Genomic DNA, 26,150 nt, shown 5'->3' with positions numbered 1-26,150 from the left:
TTTTTATACACACTCAAAAGTATGTACTTTTTCTTTTCTTTTTAATTACATACTTTTAGGGCATAGTACAAGAAGGTGAATTGGGACGTGGCTGGTGTTTTGCTTCAGTTTCACTGTTTGTGATCAGTTTATGTTCATACTCTTATGTATATTGCTGATGATTATTTTTCATATTATTTTTAAATTCATTTATATTTATAAATGGTTATATTTTATGAACAAAAAGTGTTACAGCTATAGTGCTACTCCACAGACAAAGCTTTTTTATTTTCAAATGATATTTATTAATTTGTTTTTAATTCATGAAATATATACATATATAAAATGTTTTAAATATTTAGTTTTATTAATTTTTTTTTTTCAAGTATTTGTAATTTTATGATTTTTTTTTGTGTGTGTGTGTATTTTTATTATTATTTGTGCTCAACTTTAAGTTGAGGATTATTAGCCCATGTTGGGTCTGTTGTGTCGAAGTATAATAAAGTTTTAAGCAAACAGGACTTTTATTTTGGTCGGGTGATGTGACGTCATAAAGCTGCGCCTCGCTCATGCGTTTGTGATTCGGCTGAAGAAAGGTGTGTGCTTTTAATCATTCAAAGTTTTTAAACCAGTACAACTTGTTTAGAGGAATTGTATGTTCAAACTTAAATTGAATTATTACTGAATGCAATACTGTAACGCTTTATCTAGTGACATTAATGAAGGTTATTTTCTGTGAGTAAAAGATCTTTTCGGAACTGTGAATCAATTGCATCGCAAAATGATTCAGTGATTCGAATCAGTGATTCACATCCACATCTGCTGCTCAAAACACAGTAAAAGCAACGAGAACGTGTTTAAATGACAACTTTTACAAACCAAAGGCACATGTTTTAAACATTATACCAAATACCTTATACATAATTTGCGTCCTGGCAAGGTTTTAATAATTTGTGCACTAGTTTTGGTTAATCATTTAGTTTAAGGTCATTATCTTTCACTCTGACCTGACCCCTTACCAGTGTGCTGACTAACTCGGGAGCTGATTGAGACACACCCAGAGATTTAGTTTGGACTGATTTTTCTTTTTGTTAATTATTCTCATCTTAAACAGGACAAAGTGTCCAAACACAGAAACGCTCCTGGTGAATCAACTGAGGTCCATGTGACACATTATTATAAAGATGGCATTTATTAAAGAGTAGAGTGAAGACGTGAAGATTGAAGAATCATTCAGAGTCAAACATGAAGATACTGAGATACAAACAGGTTGGTTTTCATTCTCAACTCATTTGATCCTTATTAAAATGTGCAGCTCTACAGAAATAGAGAGATTAAAAAAAAAACAAAAAACATAATAAGTAGCCTAAACAAAACAAATATTTTGTGTAACATTAAACCCGATATCTACTTCTGATTAGAAAACAATGAAAACTGTATCTAATAATAAATAAAACCTTTCTCCAGCTGACACAGCTTGATAGAGACACTGCATGCAGTTTATCTTCGTTCTTTGGTGAACAAATCATTCAGTCACTGGCCAGTAACTTTATAATGAACTGCAGCATAATAAAATCAAACTCTTCATGTTTTGAGCACAAATGGTTGATATCAAAAACCTAAGTAGTGCACTAAAAAAAACATCTGTTGTGACTTTTACATCTCTTATCATCCTCAGTAGTAGGCATGGGCCGATCATCGGTTTCAAGGTATACCGCGATATGAAAATGTCACGGTTTCAAAACCACTAATATTTTCCATTATACCGTTCCTGCGGTATGTGCTGTTTTCCATGTCTCCTCAAAGACTGAAAGAGAAGGAATCCCTCAGGCTGAGTGCAGTGTAGAGAGTAACACTGACCCCTCCTCCTGCTGTAGGATGGCTGAACTTAAGGCTACACTTCACATTCAGGTTTCCTTTCCGTCTCGCTCACAGACGCGTCTTCACAGCTTTCAAAATTATACTCAACCACAGATGAGCGCGGACAGATGAGCTCGACACATGCGCAGTACCACGGGGTGCGCGGCTGTCCGCGAGACCTGTTGATGACGAAAATAACGTAATGCAGACTGTGTATACTTTGGCCTTTACGCGATTGCCAACTGGCTGTTTTTTGCCTTATTGCAACTCTCTGTTCTGGACTTGCACAAACTGCGTTGCAATGCAATCATTTTCCAAAATGTCCTTTATGTGAAAATATGAAGTCGGTTAACGCCCGTTAATACAGGCCAGAGACGTATTCATATTTTGTCACGGAGACGCTGATTGTGCCTTTTTGTAAATGGTTTCATGGTGATCGTTGTATTTTAAAACACAATCACAATGTTTGCAATTAACATTATCACCATTTAAAATAAAATGATCTCAAATGTAACTAGGTAAGGGTTTTTTTTTTTAAACAGGGCCCTGGACATAATGTGGTGGAAGATGAAAGATTTAAGGGCCATGAATTAAGAATCATTTTTTTTCACCCCCTTATCATTCCCTCATTTTAGTTAAATCATGAACAAGTTAATGAAACATGGACTGTGGCCTCAAATTACTAAGTCATTAATTAACTAATTAACAAGGTGTAAAAATCAATTTTTGAGACTAGATGGGATCTGCCCTGCTTGAACCCAATATATGAAGAAACGTGGGGAAATATAATTAAACTTGACTTAGTTACTAAATTTATTTTGCTTTCCATGTTGAAGGACCTTGTATTGTTTCTGTTTTAATCTACTTTTAAAGTCTGGATCACATTAAAAGGATAATTTGTACATTGTGAATTATTTGCAAAATAGAGCCAGCCTTAGTTTATTTTTTAATTTTTTATTAAATTCCAAATTTAATTAGTACGATTTTTTTTATTTGCAATGTAGATTTGCCTGCTACTTTGTGTGCAGCCTCTGGTGTCAGTCACTAGTGCGCCTCTTGAGATCAGGGCAGTGATGTTTACCTACAAAACAATTACTAGTTGGCCTCCGTTACAAAGACAGTGGTGAGTGTGACTAGTAAGCACAGCTAGTAGGGGTGCTTGTTTAGATAGGGGGTGTTGTGTTTGACTAGTAAGTAAAGCTAGTAGGGGTGTGACGAGACTAAGGGTACATAACATACACCGTTTCACCTAATCTCATGTTAATCTTGAGGACCTGTAGAGTAGTACTGCATCCTTCATATCCAAAAAGTCTTTAGTATTATCATATTTGTAAAAGAAAAATACAGCTTTCCGATTCTCTCCGGAAAAAGCCGAGCTCCTGGAGGCGTGCCGTGGGCAGAGCTATAATACTGATGTTTCGTGTTGTTTGAATTATTATTTTTTAGATTGTTTGTGGATTTACATTTGATGGTAGAAATTTGATTCAGTTGTACTTTTATGTTTGGGTTCTCTTATGTGCGGATTTCCAAGAATAAATTGAAAAGTTATTGGGTTGTACTTACATGACTTCCCCCTAAGAGAACAAAGGACTTTCCTGATAATTAACATTTGAACACTCTCTTGAACACCCTCCTGCATAAGTAACAGTGCCATCGGAGACGCACCACGCCTAGCAGTTCACACCTCACCATCACACTCCCTCCTCACACTATGATCCCCATCCTTTCTCCCTCACCTGAAACTCACTCTAAATCTATGCAATGTTAAGTGTATACAACAAGTGACTATATATTTGTTTGGTATCATTTGAAATGTCTCAGTGTGCCTGATACAATGGTCTCAACCTTACAAAAGTAGACTCAAAGATAATATAGATCCTAAGAGTTAAGAGATGTTTGGCTCACTGTAATGGGAGTGCCCTTTTCCAGGGTCTCCCATGTAAATTACCTTCTGTTCCCTTTGAGGTGTAAACTACACTGGTCTGGAACCTGACTTAATCAAATTCCAATTGTTAGTTTTCTGTCTTCATCTCGGGGGATGTTTGTCTTGGTCTGAGGTATTTAAAGGATTGCAGCAAAAGGATCGGCGCGATTCTGTAGCCAGAAAGCCTGTAGTGTGGTGTGTGTCTCTACACTCCATACTATGTATTTCTAAGGTCAGGTATGCATTTTTTACTCTTAGATTTATCTTTGAGAAAGTGATGTTTTGTATTGATATGATTTGATGTAATTGGCGTAATACATATTTTACTCTTAGATACATTTGATTTTATTCTGTTTTACTCTGTAATTTTTGACTCTAGTAGATTACGTTGTATCTTTGTTAGTGACATGAGCACCCGAATGAACGAGTACAATAATTTTAAAGAATAAATAGTATACTCAAATGTAATAATAATAATTAAAGACAGACAAACAACCAATCTGCCTTTCAACCTAAATTCGAGGTCATACTAAAATGGAGTCAGATTGAGTTTAACCTAAATTGAATAAATCTACGCGCTGAAAAGACTGAACACGCAGGAAACCTTCAGCCAGCACCTGATACCTTCCTTGGGCCGTGTGCATGGACCTTACACGCTCCATGTTTTAATAGCAAGCCATGTGCAAATCCAGTGTCAACCTGGGCCTTGTTTATGAAACATTCGTCATTGAAATGACGAGAACACACAAATGCACTTGCTACACTCCGTTGCTGCCCCGGAAAAACAAACTGCATCCACTGTTCGTGTAATGCTGTGTTCTTTGGGAAGCTGAACGGGCCTTGTTTATAATCACTTTCAAAAAAACACACTTATTTGGAGACATTCTTAAACAAATCCTATGCAGCGCTGCCGAAGATTTCCCGATGAAGCGCGTTGATGAGCGCGGTCTCGCTCTCCTCTGGTCTACATGTGCGCGGGCGTGCTTTTGCGAGAGAAATGCTCATACAAGGACTTCCACCATTGTCTACATCATTAGATCCACGATCAAAAAAAAAAAAAACAGCCGAAACTTGTACCAACCTGGAAGTAAGATTTTTCGTCCAAATTATTTTTGAAAACTTTGGCCATGTTTGAGCATGAGAATCCATCTCTTTAACACTGTGAACAACTCTGAATACATGAAACACCATTGTAGCCCCCCTTTAAACTTTTTTAAAAAAAGCCTCAATGATGAAATATATAGGGAAATTTTGTCTTTTATTTAACTGAAAAACACAAAAGCAAAAAAATGTAGGTGCATTTCGAAATCAAATTGTACTTTTGAAATTAAACATTTATTTTAATAAATTAAATGCAGGAATAAAAAACATTTAAACACTGCAAAAGGTTTTGCCACAACCTCAACTGGCAGGCAAGTAATTGCACAAAATTATATAGAATACATAAAAATAAATAATAAACAACACAAATAATTTCCCTTTAAAGTAGCAGTCAGTCAAGTTTATTATTTAGCAAACTGATTTCCACTTTAATAAAAAATATGTATTTTTCATTTAATTTTTTCTCAACTCCTTTTTAATAGTATATACATTTTCACATCAATTTATTAAAAGTTTTTCCAAAAAAAATACGTTTAGGGCCCTATGAAATGTTTTCTTTTTTCTCACCATATTATTTATATTTTTTATTGTTATCAAATTCTGTGTTTTAGCATGTCTATCTATTTGAATTCTTAACACAACTTAATTTATTCATTTAATTTTTTTCTTAAAGTAGCCTTGTGATTCCCCCCCCCTTTTTCCCCTCAGAAATTCTGTGTCGTGTATTTACATTTTTCTGGTTACCAAATGAAGGCATAACACATTCATTTCATCATTTATCATTTAATTATTGATTTTTGGGAAAAATTTTTTTTTTTGTTAAAATTGAAAACATGGAAGAAATGTTGTGTGATTATTCCTTTAAAATAATGTTTGTTTTATTTTAGTAGTAGAAATAGTAGTTAGTTAGGGGAAGTTGTGGCCTAGTGGTTAGAGAGTTTAGCGTGCGGGCACTTTTACTCCTTTATAAAGTAAGCAGCACAGCACAACAGTTCATGTGCTGGTTGTCGCCTAATTAGGATCCAAAGTTGATAAATATCATGTGTGCTTTTTAAAACAGTATGCGACGACAATGGGAAACTCTCTATATTCATGCAGTGTGCGCATGTGAAAAGAGTAAATACAATCAGAAGCCTGAGACATATAAACACGCATATCAACCCGATCACTTTATTTAGCATTCATGTTAACACTATGTATGGATTCGTCAATCAGAATGAATTAATTCTGATGGAAGCAAAAAGTGTCCATGTAAATGTACCTATTGACGTAACCTAGTGAAATCTAATGATATTGGGTATCAGTCTATCACAAATGTGTGGTTTATTTTGTATTTGTACACACCGGACACAAATTTCTTCTTAACCTAACGGTAATGTTAATTCATTTAGAATACACAAAATTTGTCACCCTGTTTATGAAGTCATTTGCATAAAACATGCCCAAACCATATCTATATAAGGGCTTTCCGCACAATTTTTTCTTTTCTTTCATGACTCAGCAATAATGATTCTCTCTAAAGACATGCTCTAACGTGAGAGATGCTTGAGAGAAATCAAATGTATTATTTATTACAATTATAAGGCCTCCCAGAGTAAATGCATTTCAGTTGTTCCTAAATTATTATTATTTTTTCATAAATTTAAAAAGAAATTGTAGTATAATAGTTTTTGGTGAATTATGATTTGTTTGTGAAAACGTTCCTATGCTGATTTCATACAAAAATGTATGCATACTCTTGATTATTAACCCATTGTCTAAAAGGGGAAACATATACAAGCATAAAAAAAGAGGACTTAATACTGAGCCCTGTGGCACTCCATACCTGTGTTTTGATGAGATGTCTCTTTATTTACACAAACAAAGTGGTAGTGGTCATATACACAATTCTAACCATGTCATTAAACCATGCTAATTCTTGTCCAAAAATACCAAAAGGATTTTCAAACTGTTCAAAAAATGTCATGGTCTATATTTTTCATGATGTTGGCCCCCTTCCTAATTTCTTTTTTTTTTTTTTTGCATGTTTGTCACAATTAAATGTTTCAGATCATCAACCAAATTTAAATATTAGTCAAAGATAACACAAGTAAACACAACATGCAGTTTTTAAATTAAGGTTTTATTATGGGAAAACAAAAAATCCAAAACTACATGGCCCTGTGTGAAGAAGTGTTTACCCCCTGTTAAAACTGTGGTTTATCACACCTGCTGTTCAATTTCTCTAGCCCACACCCAGGACTGATTACTGCCACACCTGTTCGCAATCAAGAAATCTCTTAAATAGGACCTGCCTGACAAAGTGAAGTAGACCAAAAAATCCTCAAAAACATTGTGCCGAGATCCAAAGAAATTCAGAAACAAATGAGAAAGAACGTTATTGAAATCTATCAGTCTGAAAAGGTTATAAAGCCATTTCTAAAGCTCTGGGACTCCAGCGAACCACAGTGACAGCCATTATTCACAAATGGCAAAAACATGGAACAGTGGAGAACCTTCCCAGGAGTGGCCGGCCGACCAAAATGACCCAAAGATCACAGCGACGACTCATCCAAAGAGGTCACATAAGACCCCACAACAACATGCATGGCTGCATGGCTTATCTTGCCTTAGTTAAGGTCAGTTTTCATGACTCCACCTTAAGAAAGAGACTGGGCAAAAAAAATGGTCTGCATGGCAGACTTCCAAGACGAAAAACCGCTGCTGAGCAAAAAGAACATAAAGGCTCCTCTCAGTTTTGCCAGAAAACATCTTGATGATCCCCCAAGACTTTTGGGAAAAATACTATGTGGACTGATGAAACAAAAGTTGAATTTTTGGAAGGTGTGTGTCCATTACATCTGGCGTAAAAGTAACACAGCATTTCAGAAAAAGGATTATCATACCAACAGTATAAAATATGGTGGTGGTAGTGTGATGGTCTGGGGGCTGTTTTGCTGCTTCAGGACCTGGAAGACTTACTGTGAAAAATGGAACCATGAGTTCTGCTGTTTACCAAAAATTCCTGAAGAAGAATGTCTGGCCATCTGTTTGTGACCTCAAGCTGAAGCGAACTTGGGTTCTGCAGCAGGACAATGATCCAAAACACACCAGCAAGTCCACCTCTGAATGGCTGAAGAAAAACAAAAAAAATGAAGATTTTGTGGTGGCCTAGTCAAAGTCCTGACCTGAATCCTTTTGAGACGCTGTGGCATGACCTTAAAAAGGCAGTTCATGCTCAAACTCTCCAATGTGGCTGAATTACAACAATTCTGCATAGATGAGTGGACCAAAATTCCTCCACAGCGCTGTAACAGACTCATTGCAAGTTATCGCAAACGCTTTGATTGCAGTTGTTGCTGCTAAGAGTGGCCCAACCAGTTACTAGGTTTAGGGGGCAAACACTTTTTTCACACAGGGCCATGTAGTTTTTGAATTGTGTTTTCCCTTAATAATAAAAACCTTAATTTAAAAACTTCATGGTTGTGTTCACTTGTTATATTTTACTAATATTTAAATTTGTTTGATGATCTGAAACATTAAAGTGTGACAAACTTGGAAAAAAAGAAAGAAATCAGAACTGTATAATAGCATCTGAAAAAAAAGCATGTAGCCACGATTACATGCTTGTAGCCAAGCATGTAGCCCTGAAAGGGCAATATTGTTCTAATATTTTATATGTAAATGACAATTCAGGAGAACTTGTTAATTATAAGACAGATCTCAAATTTAAGCATTTTTATGAGGGGTTTTAATAACTGCCAGCTTGAAAAGCATTTGGAACATTTCCTAAAGAAAGCAAAGAGCTAACAAAATTTTGCAAAGTTTTGATTATTTGCATGTCCAAGTGTGATAACTTGCTTTGTGGCATTAAAAAAACCTTGTATTGGTCTCTGTTTGCTTTAGACCTGATGCTGCTGAAAAAGGAGAGTCAAGAACTAAATGAAATGGAAGACAAAGTTCAGTATGAGAAACATCATTTCAAAACTGGAGAAAGTTTTAGTTCCTCACAGACTAAAAAGACTACACGGAAAAGAAAGCAGAAGACAGGAACTAGAAATCATTTAACCTGTCAACATTGTGGAAAAAAATTCACTAAAAAAGGAAACCTTGAAATCCATATGAGGACTCACACTGGAGAAAAGCCTTACACCTGCCAACAGTGTGGAAATGGTTTCGCTAATAAAAAAAATGAAGTCCATCTTGAAGTCCATATGAGAATTCACACAGGAGAAAAGCCTTGCACCTGCCAATGTGGAAAAAGTTTCATTGCAAAAGCAACCCTTAAAAGGCACATGAGAATTCATACTGGAGAGAAGCCTTATACCTGCCCTCAATGTGGAAGGAGTTTTACACATAAACAAACTCTTAATGTCCACATAAGAATTCACACTGGAGAAAAGCCTTTCACCTGCCAACAGTGTGGAAAGAGTTTCTCTCAACAAGGAAACCTCATAGTCCACATGAGAATTCACACTGGAGAAAAACTTTTGATCTGCTAACAGTGTGGAAAGAGTTTCAAATGTAAAGTATCCCTTAATAACCACATGAGGATTCACTCGTGAGAAGGATTTTATGTCATCAGTGCAGTTTCACAGACTCGAAACACGATAAGAATCTTGTAATGATTCACATCAGAGAAAATAATTAATTTTGCCATTACTGTGGAAAAACTCTGGAAAAATTCTTCAATTCTTATCACCCAACGTCTGCAGTTTTCATGTACCAATTCAGACAGGACTAACATCTCAGTGTTTTTTAGACGTGATGTGGTTGCGTGCATCACATTCAGGACATATGTGTAATGAAATATGTATTAAAGGGATAGTAAAGTACTGCCCATGCAAATAGCAAAAATGAAAATTACCCCATGATTTACACACCCATGATAAGCCATCCTAAGTGTATATGACTGTCTTCTTTCAGACGAGTCCAATTGGAGTTATATTAAAAATGTCCTGGCTCTTCCAAGCTTTATAATGTCAGTGAATGGGTGTTATTTTTCAATAGTCCAACAGACGTCAAATAAAGCACATCCATTCATAATGAAAAGCATCCTACTTGGCTCCGGGGGGTGAAAAAAGGCCTCCTGTATCTCCAATGACTGACATAATGTTCTCTTCAAACGCATCCAGAATAATGGTGATCCACCACTGGTCATTTTTTGCACCATTGTTCCCACTGCTTTTTTTTTTTCCTACAGCCAACTTTAAGTCTGCCCATTTATATTTCACCCCATCCACATCTCTAACGGAGTTGGCCACAGATGAAACAGCCTCTACCGCTCGTTCCCATGCGCATTGCTTGGGCCCCGATCACACAGAACACATTTTTCAAGTTTTTCACAGCCATTTTTTTGGTTTACTTTTTTTTTTTTTAATTTAGAAAATTGTTTTTTGCACTCCGTTTTTTAAAAAATGTTGCTAGGTAACCACCGAGTCAGCTGTCCTGTCAGTCTAATCAAGGATTATAATGAAAAAAAACATATTCTGTCTGAACGAGGCCTTACTTTGCATCGAGATAATGTTATCCATTCTCCCAAGGAGTACTTTATTCCTTATGCTAATTTTCTCCATAAGAACCTCCAGCTCTTGCCTAGTGAAGTTTTTGTTTCTTTTTTGTCATCCATGTCATATTAGCTGAGTAGTTAAGCGTAAATTCTATTTTGACGTTTAATGGTAACATATTGTTTATATATTTTTAAGTTGATAGTAGGCCTACATCAAACTGTAAATGGACATGCAGGAATACCCTACTCGTTTAACACGTTAAAAATAATAGGGTAGTAGCTAGGGTTGGCCACCCCACTCACAAATTTATACGTTTTTTTAGTGGAATCATGAAAAATTATATGCAGATCAGATTAAATAATTTAATCTCATATTATTATTCAATGTCAAGGTATGTATTTATTTGATGAGTAAACATATAATAACATGATACAGTAACACGGTCATTATAATTTTTCAAAAGAAACCCCTTCAAGATTTCACAAGACACCACGAATCTCCCTATTGGGTTTATTGTGCGACAATGACCGGGTTTCTTTTACATAGTAAACCACACACAGAGGCTACCTGTATGGAAGAAAAACAATATGACAAATGCATTTGAAACAAAAAAGCATGTTGAAAAAATAATTCATTGCATTAACAGTGCTTGCATTTGAATGCCTTGTATTTTCAGGGTTTGCGTTTTTAGGGCCTAAATTTAACATGGCTGTTTATTGAAGCTGTGAATATTTAAATTCTAAACATTTCACACACATTTTTATAATTAAAAATTCAGTCATTCATATTCACCTTACAAAATATTCAATCTGTTTAAAAAAATGATGTATACAGGCAATTTCCAGTCCATGTATTTCACTTTAAAAATGTTTCCACAAATTCAGTGGTTCAAATTCGGCAGAAAATTCAGCATTGCAGATCTAGGAACTGCGGGAATAGCAGTAGAGTACCGATGCATGATCTCCATCTGCTCTTAGTTTCTCACCAGCGGGTGGCGCAAGCGAGGGGTTAATGAAGACCAAAGCAATAGGTAGAGCAAGTCATTCATTCACAAAAACTGATTTGCAGCAATGGAGCAATTGGTAAGTAGCAGTAATGATTATCAGAGCCAGTATAGGGGATATGTGGAAAAGCTGATTAAGACTCAAAAGTGGTGTTTATGTTTATGTTTAATTCAAGATCTTCACTGTTACTCATTTTCCCTAGCTTTCTCTACAGCAAATGAGATTATAATGCTATTTTACCTGACAGAACTAGCATTACATCTGAGAAAGACATGCTGTTTTTGGTTGCTTAGTTTCCTTAACTTTATATCATGGCTTGTGTGACACTGAGTTGTAATACTAGGGTTGTCCTCATTGGATTGAGGGTCGGGGAAGGAGGAGAAAGTTTGTCGGAGGAACAAATTGGAGAAGTCGCTGTGGAGGAAGAGTGCAGTAAAGACGCTGAACTTGCATCTTGTACATTTAAATATACAGAATTTAATGTGGAATGTAAAGGGGGTGAGATTGTTGCTTAAGAATTGTCAAGTGGGGATACTGTGTTCAACAGAAACTTGGCTAGACTCGTCGATAATGGATGATGATATTAAGTTCAACAGGTATAATATCTACTCCATCAGCCATCTCTCGCTCAGGATTCATGCTCAATTATCGGCATGGGCACACCCCTGTGAAGTGCGGGGTGTGGTTAGTCAAGTCAAGTCAAGTCAACCTTTATTTATATAGCACATTTAAAAACAACAGAGGTTGGGCCAAAGGAACCGTCAGTAACAGTTGGTCAGAGGACCTTAGTGCTCTAGTCGGAGAGTAAGGATGTAAAAGATCACTGATGTACTTGGGAGCGAGGCCAGATAATGCTTTGTAAACAAACATCAAAATTTTGAAATCCACCCTAAATTTGACCGGGAGCTAGTGTAAGTTTCTCAGCGCTGGGGTAATGTGATCCCTTTTCCTTAATCCAAGTTACAGTCTGGCTGAAGCATTCTGAGCAAGTTGTAAACAAGATAATGCATTTTGGGGCAGGCCACTGTACAATGAATTACAATAATCTAACCTAGATGTAATAAATGAATGGATTACAATTTCCAAGTTAGAAGGGGGAAAGCAAAGATTTAATTTTAGCAATTTGTCTCAGTTGGTAAAAAACTGCTTTTTACAACGGCACTAATCTGCTTGTTGAAAAGAAGGGAGGAGTCAAAAATTACTCCAAGGTTCCTCACAGGGTCTTGTATGTTCGATGCTAACGGGCCTAGGTTCGACGACTAGTCCAGGTTGACTGTGCTTGTTGAAAAGAAGGGAGGAGTCAAAAATTACTCCAACATTTAATTGTAAAAAGTTATTTGCAGCAGCCACTGTTTTATATCTTTAAAGCAATTTAATGCATTGTTAGATGCACGGTCCTTGTCTATACTCACGGGAAAATAAAATTGGGAGTCGTGGGCATAGCAGTGATAGGATATACTATACTTCTGAAAGATGGAACTCAGGGGAAGCATGTACAATGAAAATAACAGGGGTCCCAAAATTGACCCCTGAGGGACACCACATTTTAAATGAGACGAAGCAGAAGAGAAATTGGCCATGTTCACAGAGAAAGTCCTTTCTTTTAAATAGGGTTAGCAGGGGCTCATTGGCATAATGCAGAAGTAGCTCTCAAAAGCTTCCATTCTAGACAGTGCTGTTTTTGCAAGGTGAAGATAGTCCTGTGGTGCTTCAACCTTGTGGTATTTTGATCAAAAAGATGTCTCAGCTCTCTTATAAAGACCTCAGGGAACTGTGTCAACTTGAGTAAAAGTAGGTAAGAAATGTCTCCTTTAAATTATAGCACTTCTTAGCAGTTTTGACAGATTAATCATTACAAAAACAAATATATATTTATTCTCTGGAAGCCAGGCTAAATGAATAAAAACTGTTACTGCATTCCTGACATGGGCCAGTCACCTCTTAAATACCAAGTACAGACATTGATTGTAACATATAGCAGGTTTAGTTTGGTCATCAGGATCGCACGTGTTACAGTTCTTGTATGCCCAAAAATTCTAAACCAGAACTTTCTAGGTAGGTTTTTTCTCACATGCTGACTACTAATGGTGTCTTTCCTAGGTTCGTAGTATCCTCAGTAGGGGTGTCGCGATATACCGGTATTGTAATAACCGTGATATTCAAAGCAAGAATTATCAATATTGTGTTAATTTAGTGTGTGACGATATACCGCAATATTTAAAATAATCAGTTCTCTTATGATAACACCACATGTAAATACTCCAGTGCCAGTACCTGGTTGAGCTCCCAGGTGGCAGTATTGTGCCTTAACGCTGACACCTGTCACACAAGAAGATGCCGTGTTCATCAGAGTAAGTTGCCATTATTTTACTAGTCATAGAATGGGAAACGTTATATTAACCTGTTAACAGCGGTTTTCTGTGTTCATATATTTAAGTAAAGGGTGATTATTTTAATAAGTACCGCGTTTTCTTTACTTTACTTTACTTTTCTTTCTGTTTTTGCAATCAATACGGCATGTGAGTAGTAACACTTTATTTCTTTGTTCAAATCTATTAACAGTTACACGATTAAAACTAATCTTGAAAAATTGAGCGACCACATTGCTACATTAAACTTAATGCCTCATCTGCAGTCATTCTTCAATAAGCTTCATTAGTTAACATTAGTTAATTACATTATTTAACATATATAAATAACATTAAATAATAATGAACAATATTTCCACAGCATTTTTATTAATCTTAGTTTCATATTAATTTCCACAGCATTTATTCATCTCATATTTTAATTAATATTTGTTTTTGTAAAAATTTGTGTTTTGTGAACTAACATGAACAATGAGCGACTTTTTTATTAACATTAACAAAGATTAATAAATTGTGTAATAAATGTATTGTTCATTATTCATTCTTGTTAGATAATACATTAATGTTAAAAAAGGACATCTTATTGTAAAGTGTTAATAATATTTATTCATCATACTGTTGAACTTGACAGTATTTTATCTCTTGTTGTTTTATAGGAGCTTCAGAGAAGACGGAGAAAGCCAGGGTCTTGTGCCCTGCGTTTATCAGTATCTTTATGTTTGTTGGGTGAAAAATAAAAACTCAATAAACAAAGTAAAAAATAATTTGACTGATGTGGTGCTCTCCGAAGCAGTTCCTGTCTAACTGCAAGCAAAGTCCCACATCACATTCCTGGCACTTCCATGGGGTGCTCCTTTTGCATCGTATGCAACTCTGTGAAAGGTCTTGAGTGTCACTCACAGTAACAGGCAGATGATCGCATCTCTCTCTCGAGCTCCCATCCAGGGGAACAACTGTGAGCTGAGCAGCTAGCAGCTCCTGAAAGTTTTGCCGTGTCATGTGCGTGTCATGGTTGATGGCACACAATGCTTTGTGTAAAGTTAAGCAGTTGGTCACTGCAATGTCCAGAAAGTGCTGGAAAATTGTTATTTTGTACTTCTTTGGTTTTTTGGTGCACCGACTTTGTTCCGAGCATCTTGTTGGAGGTGTCAACTCCTGCCATGTACTTATTTTACAGCTACAGCTGCGACCACGGGGCCCCTCTGTGGTGTTATGTATTGATGTGTAGGGATCGGTAGGGATCATGAACACCATCTTCTGGAGGGTACCCCGGAAGTTTGAAGACCGCACCACCTAGTGTTCAAGAGATATAACGATTCTTGCAAAACACCCTTATATCTTTGGAAAACATTGCTCAATTTTTGTTAATTTTATGTCATTTCGTTCCGTGGGTTCTGTTGAATCTTATGATGTCTCATTTGTCATTTTCAAACATGGTGTCTGTCCGCCATATTGAATTGAATGAAAAAACTTTTTTCGCTACTCCTCCCTGAAATCTTATTTAATTTTGTTTCAAATTTGATCAGATATATAAGGACCGAGCCGGACAGAAATGACTGAACAGATTTTTGATATTCACTCCCGTTCCCAACATGTACCTCTCAGAAGTTGACCGTGCCTGTGTTAGTTGATTTATGCTAATTAGCTTAGCATGCTAATTGGCTAACATGCTTCTATTCATTCTAATGAGACTCTTGAGCTATCAGGTTAACTTTGAGCTACGTTAGCATTTTTTAGCTTAGCATGCTAATCTGGCTCAAATGCTAATTCATGCTTTTGAGAGATCATTCTCACACCTTAACCTTGCTTCTGTGGCTTGTCAAATGTGTGTCAACTAATGTGGCTAAGGCACTGGTTCTGAACCTATGAGGTTGTGGGTTCGAATCCAGGGAGGTTAATGTTACTTCTGTTCCAGACATTGGATTTTCGATGTGTGTTCGTACTGAATCAAAAACTTGTTTTTTTGTTCCTTCTCATCTGAACTTCTGTTTGATTTTGAAGTTGTGAGATCATTCTCACACCTTAACCTCTCTTCTGCAGTATGCTGTGAATCACATTGACTGAGTAGTGCACTCTGCTAAGCTGCTGGTTCCCGAACCTCTAAGGTTGCGGGTTCGAATCCTGGGTGGTCCATATTGTGTTTGTTCCAGATGTTGGATTTTATGAGTGTATTGAAGCAGGAATGTATTTTTGTTCATTCTCGCCTAAACTTCTGTTCATTTTTGAACTTCTCTACTTCTGAACTTATTTTTTTTTAATGTATATTACATTTCTGCTGTATTTGCTCTTCTTGCTCTGCACTACATTTCAAAAGACATTCTTTGTTAGCATGCAAGTTTTGCTTCTTCTATGTTCCTTTTTATACAGGTGCTGGTCATATAATTAGAATATCATCAAAAATTTGATTTATTTCACTAATTCCATTCAAAAAAGTGAAACTTATTATATTCATTCATTACACACAGACTGATATATTTCAATTGTTTATTTACTTTAATTTTGATGATTATAACTGACAACTAAGGAAAATCCCAAATTCAGTATCTCAGAAAATTTGAATATTACTTAAGACCAATAGAAAGAAAGGATTTTTTTTTTAGAAATCTTGGCCAACTGAAAAGTATGAACATGAAAAGTATGAGCATGTACAGCACTCAATACTTAGTTGGGGCTACTTTTTGCATGAATTACTGCAGCAATGCGGCGTGGCATGGAGTCGATCAGTCATTGGCACTGCTCAGGTGTTATGAGAGCCCAGGTTGCTATGATAGTGGCCTTCAGCTCTTCTGCATTCTTGGGTCTGGCATATCGCATCTTCCGCTTCACAATACCCCATAGATTTTTCTATGGGGTTAAGGTCAGGTGAGTTTGCTGGCCAATTAAGAACAGGGATACCATGGGTCCTTAAACCAGGTACTGGAAGCTTTGGCACTGTGTGCAGGTGCCAAGTCCTGTTGGAAAATGAAATCTGCATCTCCATAAAGTTGGTCAGCAGCAGGAAGCATGAAGTGCTCTAAAACTTCCTTGTATACGGCTGTGTTGACCTTGGACCTCAGAAAACACATTGGACCAACACCAGCAGATGGCATGGCACCCCAAACCATCACTGACTGTGGAAACTTTACACTGGACCTCAAGCAACGTGGATTGTATGCCTCTCATCTCTTAGCAAGGAAATGCAAAATTTACTTTCATCAAAGAACATAACTTTGGACCACTCCGCAGCAGTCCAGACCTTTTTGTCTTTAGACGTTTCTGACGCAGTCTGTTGTTCAAGAGTGGCTTGACACAAGGAATGCGACAGCTGAAACCCATGTCTTGCATACGTCTGTGCGTAGTGGTTCTTGAAGCACTGACTCCAGCTGCAGTCTACTCTTTGTGAATCTCCCCCACATTTTTTAATGGGGTTTTGTTTCACAATCCTCTCCAGGGTGCGGTTATACCTATTGCTTGTACACTTTTTTTCTACCACATCTTTTCCTTCCCTTCAGCTCTCTGTTAATGTGCTTGGACACAGAGCTCTGTGAACGGCCAGCCTCTTTTGCAATGACTTTTGTGTCTTGCCCTCCTTGTGCAAGGTGTCAATGGTCGTCTTTTGGGCAACTGCCAAGTCAGCAGTCTTCCCCATGATTGTGTAGCCTACAGAACTAGACTGAGAGACCATTTAAAAGCCTTTGCAGGTGTTTTTGAGTTGATTAGCTATTTAGAGTGTGGCACCAGGTGTCTTCAATATTGAACCTTTTCACAATATTCTAATTTTCTGAGATAATGAATTTGGGATTTTCCTTAGGTGTCAGTTATTATCATCAAAATTAAAAGATATAAACATTTGAAATATATCAGTCTGTGTGTAATAAATTAATATAATATACAAGTTTCACTTTTTGAATGGAATTAGTGAAATAAATCAACTTTTTGATGATATTCTAATTATATGACCAGCACCTGTATTAAAACATATCTTCAACATTATAGTGACTGTGTGCCATGTTTCAGTGTGATAAGAATTGTGCTCTCACAGATGTGGTCACAGGTTTCAATTCTTCTGTGGAGTGACATTATACTAGAACCTCTGATCAGCAATACAGGGACATCTTTGCAACATTTAAACTAACTTTTTATACTTGTTAAATTGACAATTATGGACAAAAATATCTGTGTATTGAGTGGGTCAGCTCCTGCCATTGTGTACTATAGCAAAGCATTTTATTTTTGTCGGTTTCATGGAGAGCATCACTGGAATAAAAAATATTTGAAAACTGCCTTTAGTCGAGCTTTCAGTTGATGGGATCATCATTTGTGGTTATGCATTTGTGATATCTTTGACTATTGACTGCCTGTATCAGTTTAGAGTTTTGACGGGATATTTTCTGAAGATACTTGAACAATGGTTTTGTATTCACTGTAAGAAAGATAAGCAGAAAAATTTAGTCATCAAATAAGTATCAACTTCTGATTAATAAGCACAAAGGATATTATATTCTAACTTTTTTTTTTATTTGTTGTGTGCTTCTTCTTAAAGAGTTCATAGAGTGGAGAATCATTTAATGGATAAGGAGGAAGTTTCAAACTGTATCTATTGCAGAAACCTGAAGATACATTCAAGGAACATTAACAAATTGCACAACACAACTAAAACATGTTTGTAATTTATGTAGACATGACTCTGACAAGACCTCTGTACACTCACCTTTTGATAGTAGTGGACAGATATTGGGTTTTGATGCACAAACCTGAAATTGTATTAACAGGTGAAGGGCTTGAACAAATCAGCTGAAATTTTTGCAGATATTATATGAATTTAATTTACCTTTTTATTGGTTTTGTGCTGCTTCATAAAAACTTTCATGGCTTAGAGAATCAAATATAGGATAAGGAGGAAGTTTCACATGTAGCGTATTGCAGAAATCTGAAAAAACATTCATGGACCATCAACTGCTTGATAAAACACTTACAGTGTTTTATCAAACACTTACACTTCACATTCTACTCTCATAAACTTAATTAATATTTCAGACTTTCCGACCAGTTCTGTGAACTTAATAGACATGTCATTACTTCTGACTTTGCGCTGTAAATCATTTTTTGCCACATCGACTTCTCATAAACTGCTCTTTGAATTCCGGCGGGAAGCTGTAACAAAAAGCACTGATGGCTTCTGGGACGGCTGGGTCTTGTAGTTATTTTTTAATTGCGTTACATTGTAGGCGTATTAAAAGGAAAGAAACTACAAAATGGTGCATTTACTTTTTTATTTTTTTTTTTTCGTCTTTGCTATTGGTTGATTCCCGCTCCCGTCTGCTCCCGTTAACCATTTATCCTGTACAGTCCAAATCCCGTGATTAATAGCAAAGATAGATATTAAGTTTTTAATGCACAAACCTGAAAAATATATTAGGTGGTGAAATGGTGTTTAAAGAAATGAATCAATTCAAGTTTTGCAGACATACAATTAAACGTACCTTTTTATCAGTTGTGTGCCTCTTCATAAAAAACAGTTCATGGAGCAGAGCATGATATAATGGAGAAGGAAGTTTGAAGTGTAGCATATTGCAGAAATCTAAAAAAAATAAATTGATGGAACAATAACTGCTTGATAAATAGTCTTTACATAACTAAAACATTTAGCACTTTATGTAGACATCTGTACAGTCACCTTTTGGGAGTAGTGGACAGTAGTTATTGACTTGTTCTGAACTAAACTGAAAGAATATGATTGTTTTAAATTACTGCTCAAAGAAATGAGTCAATTCAAGTTTTGCACAGATTATACAATTAAATTTACCTTTTTAATCGGTTTTGTGCAGCTTCATTAAAACGGTTCATGGAGCAGAGAATCATAATTGAGAGGGAAGTTTGAAGTGTAGCATATTGCAGAAATCTGAAAGTACATTCATGGAACATTAACTGCTTGATAAATAGTGTGTACACAACTAAAAAATTGTACAGATGTCTACGTTAGTTGCACACTCACCTTTGGTAGTAGTGGACAGTAGATATTGGGTTTTGATGCACAAACCCGAAAATTTATCAACAGGTGAAAGACTGCTTTAAGAAAGGAGTCACTTCAAGTTTTACAGATATATGAATTTAATTTACCTTATCAGTTTTGTGCTGCTTCATAAAAAAAGATCATGGAGCAGAGAATCATAATGGAGAGGGAAGTTTGAAATGTAGCATATTGCAGAAATCTGAAAATACATACATGGAATCAGTTCAAGTTTTGCACAGATTACACAATTAAATTTACCTTTTTATCGGTTTTGTGCAACTTCATAAAAACAGGTTATCAAATATAAGATAAGGAGGAAGTTTGAAGTGTAGCGTATTGCAGAAATCTGAAAATGGCATTCATGGAACATTAACTACCTGATAAAGGGTTTACACAACTGAAACATTTTGCAACTAATAGATGTACCATCCCTACACTCACCTTTTGATAGTAGTGGACAATAGATATTGAGATTTGATGCACAAACCTGAAAATGTATTGCTATAAGGTGGAACAGTGCTTGAAGAAATTAGTCAGTTCGAGGTATAGAATTATGTGTTGGGTGGAGTATTGAATCTCTTGTATGGGAGAAATTCTGACTTTAGTGCATTTCATACGTCTGAAAAGATGACTTGCAGATTTGCTTGCATATAGTTGATGAATTTAACCATGCCTTTATTCTGCTTGTGTAATCATGCACAACTCAGTCTACTTACCATTTTTGTGTTGTTCTATTGACTTAATTGTGATATTAGGAGACAAATGGATGGATGCAGGCAGTCTTTGTGGATGCTTCCTATGATGTTTGGAAGCATCCATTATTGTTTGGATGGCTTAGAATATGACTGAAATTAGATTAAGGATAAAATGTCAGTTAAAAACTATAATAATCTCTTAAAATTAAGAAAATTTAAGCAGAATTAAAAAAAAAAATCTAAAGCATTAAGATGAATACAAATTAAATACTACAGTTACCATGGCGGGATGAAGCTTACTAGCTCAAGAAAGAAGAGCAATTATGGGAGATGTAGGATTGTGAATGATCATCACTTGTTTGAATTCGAGGCTGGATCGACCGGACTCTGACCATCTTGGAATGTCAGGATAGTGCTCACATGGTATGGACACAAAAACAGAACAGATAATACAGTGATACAATTCTCATTTCAGTGTGTTGCATAGATAAAATGGATTACCTTCAGATAGAACTTCATTCATAACATGGAACATCTGAACAGATTCAACTGATTTAACTGATGGATCATTATAGGAGTTATTCATTTAGATAGAGATAGTCTTTGAACATACCGTCTCCAGTTGTACACTTGTTCTGCAGTTATATGCCAGTTGGAAGCTCAGGATGAACATTGCATAGTAAGGACACAGAAAAAAGAAAAGATAATGCGGTTATACTGATTTCAATATATGTCACACATATGAATTATTACCTCAATGAAATGAGTACTGCTTGGTGGTAACTGTAATACACTTGCACAATTTCAACTGAAACATTTTCTGCATCTTTAACATAGACATGATCAATCAATGTACCTTTCTCAGTTGTAGGATCTTGCACGTTGGCTGTCTCTCCATGTAGTTCCATTAATGTACCAATTGTAGATGATGTAAACATGTCCTCATTGAAGTCTCCCATAATCACTTTCTTTCCTGAATGTTTCCTCCAGCTCATAAATAACATGCAACATGTTTTGTCATAACAGGTTAAGTGGATATGAATTAGGTCTGTACAGCAAAGCAGCATTCAAACGTATGTGTGGAACTGCAAAGTATAGACATTCCAAGTTGCAAGGTTCTGGAATGATGACATTAAAATGAATGCTTTCACAACAGAATAGTCCAACTCCAACCTCCTCTTTGTAGTTTTAAATCAGTGAAAAGTGGAGTACTGTTGTCATAACATTCAGCTCTTCAATTGTTCTTAAAAACAAATCCTGGAATCTGTACTTGGTCTTCAACTTTTAGCCAGGTTTCAGTTAAACAAATACAATCTGCATTCATTATCTGTCTGTGAACTTGAATATCTTGAACATGAGCTCGAAGACTTTGTACATTATGAAGAGCAATTGTAAAACACTCCAGGTGTCTTTACAAAACTGTAATTTTCTAATGCAAATCGGGGCATGTTTTTCATAGCAGAGTCAATTTTTCTCATTACAATATATGACAGAGTCTTTGAAGTTATTAATTATTAGTCCATCAAGGGTTCTCACACGACTCAGTGCAACATATGCTTGTCCCGGAGAAAACACCTAGTCAAGTGAGATGACCACTTTATCTACTGTGAGTCCTTGCACTTTATGAATGGTGCATGCCCATGCTAATTTAAGTGGAAACTGACGTCTTAAACCACCATCGTTTGTGACTTGATCTTCTTCCACTTCAATAACAGTAGAATTTGGGGAATATTTCTGTCGTTGCTTTGATCTCTGAACTTTACCCAACATTTGGATTATCAAATTCTGAACATGAATAGCTGATGGGAAGTCATCATCATCATCACGTCTTTGTTTTCTGCTTATGTGGACAACTGTGCCAAAGGCTCCATTGACAAGTCCATCAGAAACATCAACATTTTTCCTTAGCATTACTCTGGCTCCAACACCCAAGGAAACACATTTGTCCAAACAGGAGTTGAAAACTTTTGCATGAAATCCAACTTTTGGTTCCATTCTTCCAGTTTCTGGATTTCTAGCAAAGTCTCTAGCATGAATAGTGATTGCCTTAGGACAACACTCACTAAGTTTCTGAATATTGTACTCATCAACCTGAGCATTTGTAGGAAATATATGATAAATAGAATCACATTCTTCACCAGTTTCACCTTGCTTCAACATGTTTATGTCATTTGGGCTTAGAGTTTCATTCTTTTTATGAACTTAACATATTTTTTATGTTATATTTTTTACGATTTAACATTTCAGCAAAAGATGCATCTTGTTGCCTGACAACTTGTGTTAGTTCAGCAATTTCAAAAGTTGTTATCCCAAAGATTCACTCCTTTTGGATCAACATACAGGGGAATTCCCTTGACAGGCGGTAGCTGGTAAAAATACCAACACAGACCAAACTGACTCTTCCAAAAATGGAGTAGTCACCAGTTTGCTTAATTTGTCTCAATCTCCCATGAACATAAGACAAAAGGTGATGGTCAACCATAGACACCTCATCAATGATAAGAATCTGCAAACCTCCAAGTTTTGCACGCAGTGAATTGATCTTGTCATCACTTAGCGGCTGATATGGCAGTTTGACATTGGCACCTATTGAAAAGGTATTATGGGTTGTAGAGGCACCAATTAGAAAACTTGCCACTCCAGTTGACGCAGTTAAAATCACAATTCTATCATCAGGGTTTTCGGACAGCTGAGATATAAAAGTCTGGAAGATTCATGGTAGATTGCTTTGATTAAATGACTTTTCCCTGTGCCTACTCCACCAGTGACAAACAAGTGAAATGGTTCAGGGTTTTCTCCAAGAAGTTTCTCTAAACACAATTTCCACACTTTGTAAAAGATTGCAGATTGTTGTGCATTTAATGATCGCAGTAAACATAATGCCCCTTCTCTAGACATTCCAGCATGGTTGGTTTCAGTACTGTATGGAGTTCTAGGGTTCACTACAAGATCTGGAATAGAACACTCAGAATCATCTTCATCAAGAATTGTATTAGTCTTCCTTAGTTCTATGCATTCATGACGTTCCTTTTCTGTTTCAGGACATAATGCAGCCCAAGCATCTCCCAAATCAACACCTTGCTCCAAAAGCTGTTGAGCTTGATCGATTTTGCCACTTTCCTTTTCAAACAGTGCTAGATTGGCATCAACAATACACTTGAGTTGGGTCACATCTCTTCCACATTTCATAGCACCATTGTTATAGAATTCCTCATAAGTGGTAAAACTCTCAGGCTTGAGCTGACAATCTTCGTAATGTGGCAAGAAAAGTTGCAACAATGAATGAAAGTACTTTTCAGGATCTTTTTTTGGGAGAAAATCTCAGATATCTAACAACAGCAGGTTCAGTTCGAGTTCTCTTCATCATATAACCAGTCGTTGTTAAGCTTAATCACCTTGTCTTCTGAAGACTTTTTTTGTGAAGAAGCTGATTTTGACAACTGTGACGAGTGGGGCGGGGCCGAGAGCCGTGGGAACGGAGCGAGGCCGGTGGAGTGATTGGGAGATGAGCGACACCTGCTCCACTCACTGGTGTCGAGTCCCACGGAGGAGATCGGAAGGATAAAAAAAGAGGAGCGACGACGAGAGAGGACCAGGCCTGGGTTTTATTTTGTGCTTGGTTTTTGTTTTTTTTGCGGCAGTCGCCCTTGAGGGGCTGTCACGCTGTTTTGGGTTTATTTTGTAATTAAAGTTTTATTTGAGTGTTCGTCGGTTCCCGCCTCCTTCCCGTAATTATGGAGTTTTATATTGTTACACTGGTGCTGAAACCCGGGAGGAAGGAGGGACGCGCTTCCGAAGATCCCTTGCCACTGGGGTGAATCCGCGGTTCCATCGAGCAGGGCGTAGCAGTCTGGCACCGTGGACGCTCGAGGCGGTGGCCTGGAGTGAGTTGCCGGGGATGGACGAAGGAGGCGGGAACCGACGAACGGACGGATGTGGAGGGATGGCTGCCATCCGTGAGGGAGTGGAGGAGTTGCCGCTGTACGCCAGGTGGCCGGAGCCTGCTGCCATCCGCCAGAATGGGGAGAAGCAGGGAACGGGGGACTCCTGCCGGCTGCCCGAAAGCGGAGTAGCCGTCGCCGTCCACCGGGGCGGTGGAGGAGTGTCATGCCGTTCCCCGAGGGCCATCCAGTGCTGCCGCCAGGCACCGCGGAAGAGTTCACCCAGCTGGTGTGAGGGCCGAGCAGCAGCGTGTCTGGGAACCGGAATTTTTTTTCTCCTCTCTCCCTTCTCTCGTCTCTGTCACTCCTCATCCTTCCATCTCCTTTTCTCTCTCGCCTCGTCTGTCCTAACCCCCAGGTCCCCGCAGGACACCGTGAGCGGTCCCCCCCCGGAGGGAGGGGGGGGGAGTAGAGCGCAGTCTCGGGAGTACCCCCCGGCCTGCGAGGGGCGATGGGGGTATATGTGAGGAGTGGGGCGGGGCCGAGAGCCTTGGGAACGGAGCGAGGCCAGTGGAGTGATTGGGAAATGAGCGACACCTGCTCCACTCACCGGTCTCGAGTCCCACGGAGGAGATTGGAAGGATACAAAAGAGGAGCAATGACAGTGAAGGACGAGAGAGGACCAGGCTGGGTTTTATTTTTGTGTTTGGTTTTTGTTTGTCGCGCTGTTTTGTGTTTATTTTGTAATTAAAGCTTTATTTGAGTGTCCGTCGGTTCCCGCCTCCTTCTTCCCATAATTATGGAGTTTTTATTGTGTTACAACAACATTCTGTTTTCAGAGCAAAAACTTGCAAGACATTGAATCTCAAACTCCTCCGTGTTCGGCCTATTCTTGTATCTGTCAACCAGACTAGTCATCCAAAACTAGTTTCTTCACCAGACTGATCAACTTTGTTTTTGATGACACAAAGAGGGCAAAACTCATATTTACAGGATTCAATCCAAATTGGGAATAAACTGGACTTTACTAGAACATTCCTTCAAGTGCATACTTCAGACGATACACAGCCTCTTGAGCAGAAACTTCTGTTGTGAAGATACACTACCAAGCATTTTCAGTGATGATCTCGCTTCAAGATTTCCATTCATGGCTTCATTTTGCACACGTTGCAGCAACAAACCCATTTCTTGTTCTGCTTTTGTGATGTAACTAATATTGTAAACTACTATGGAGTATGCATCAGTGACATACTGGATATCCATGTTGCCTTGCCAGGCACGCAGTAAATGTTTATTATACTGGTTCACCCAGACGTCTTTTGGACTTCTTTTCAGGACAACGGTTTTCTTTTTGAAACACTGTGTTTACACTTTCTCGAAGAGAGCTGGGTTAATTCCAATGGACTCAAAAAATGCATCTGTTGAATCATAATTCATATCAGAAGCCGTTAAAGCCTTTTTGACTTTTTCTAAAATTGTACTTGCAGTATCTTTTCCATCACTGCTTTTCAAATCGTCTTGACTACCACCTCTTGTAATAAAGGTACGGCTAGATGGGGGTCATGGAAAATTAAATCTGCAAACTGTCTTTTTTCTACGACACGTCTTTGAATGTCTAACACTGTGCTTCTGAACACAATTGACTGTCTCAAACAGTTCAGTTTCATCCTCTCTTGGGGTCTCACAAGTGATGTACGATCAATGAAACTAGCAACCAAACCATCATTTTCTTCAGCATCTTCATTTAACTTTGGTGCATTTTCAACCCAAAACAGACAATGAACATAAGGAGATCCACGCTGTTGAAACTCTACACGATAAAAGTAATCTACTATCTTCCCAATCAGTTGAGCTGA

At 37.4% G+C, this 26,150-nt stretch overlaps 2 long non-coding RNA genes across 2 annotated transcripts; one reads left to right on the top strand and one right to left on the bottom strand.

Moving 5' to 3' along the window:
• Window positions 1-480: 480 nt before the first annotated feature.
• On the top strand, window positions 481-9,029 carry LOC122140427. The gene is made up of 3 exons (XR_006157104.1): window positions 481-575; window positions 1,094-1,248; window positions 8,750-9,029. It is a non-coding gene; the product is annotated as an uncharacterized LOC122140427 (long non-coding RNA).
• A 9,387-nt stretch (window positions 9,030-18,416) lies between these two features.
• LOC122140426 lies at window positions 18,417-19,421 on the bottom strand. Its single transcript, XR_006157099.1, has 3 exons — window positions 19,383-19,421; window positions 18,537-18,635; window positions 18,417-18,459 (listed from the first exon to the last, which is right to left on the bottom strand). It is a non-coding gene; the product is annotated as an uncharacterized LOC122140426 (long non-coding RNA).
• Window positions 19,422-26,150: the final 6,729 nt, after the last annotated feature.

Source organism: Cyprinus carpio, chromosome A4, assembly GCF_018340385.1.
Source record: "Cyprinus carpio isolate SPL01 chromosome A4, ASM1834038v1, whole genome shotgun sequence".
In the NCBI taxonomy this organism is placed as follows: domain Eukaryota; kingdom Metazoa; phylum Chordata; class Actinopteri; order Cypriniformes; family Cyprinidae; genus Cyprinus; species Cyprinus carpio.
Note: the sequence above shows the minus strand (reverse complement) of the source record. Positions and strands in the feature narration are given on the sequence as shown.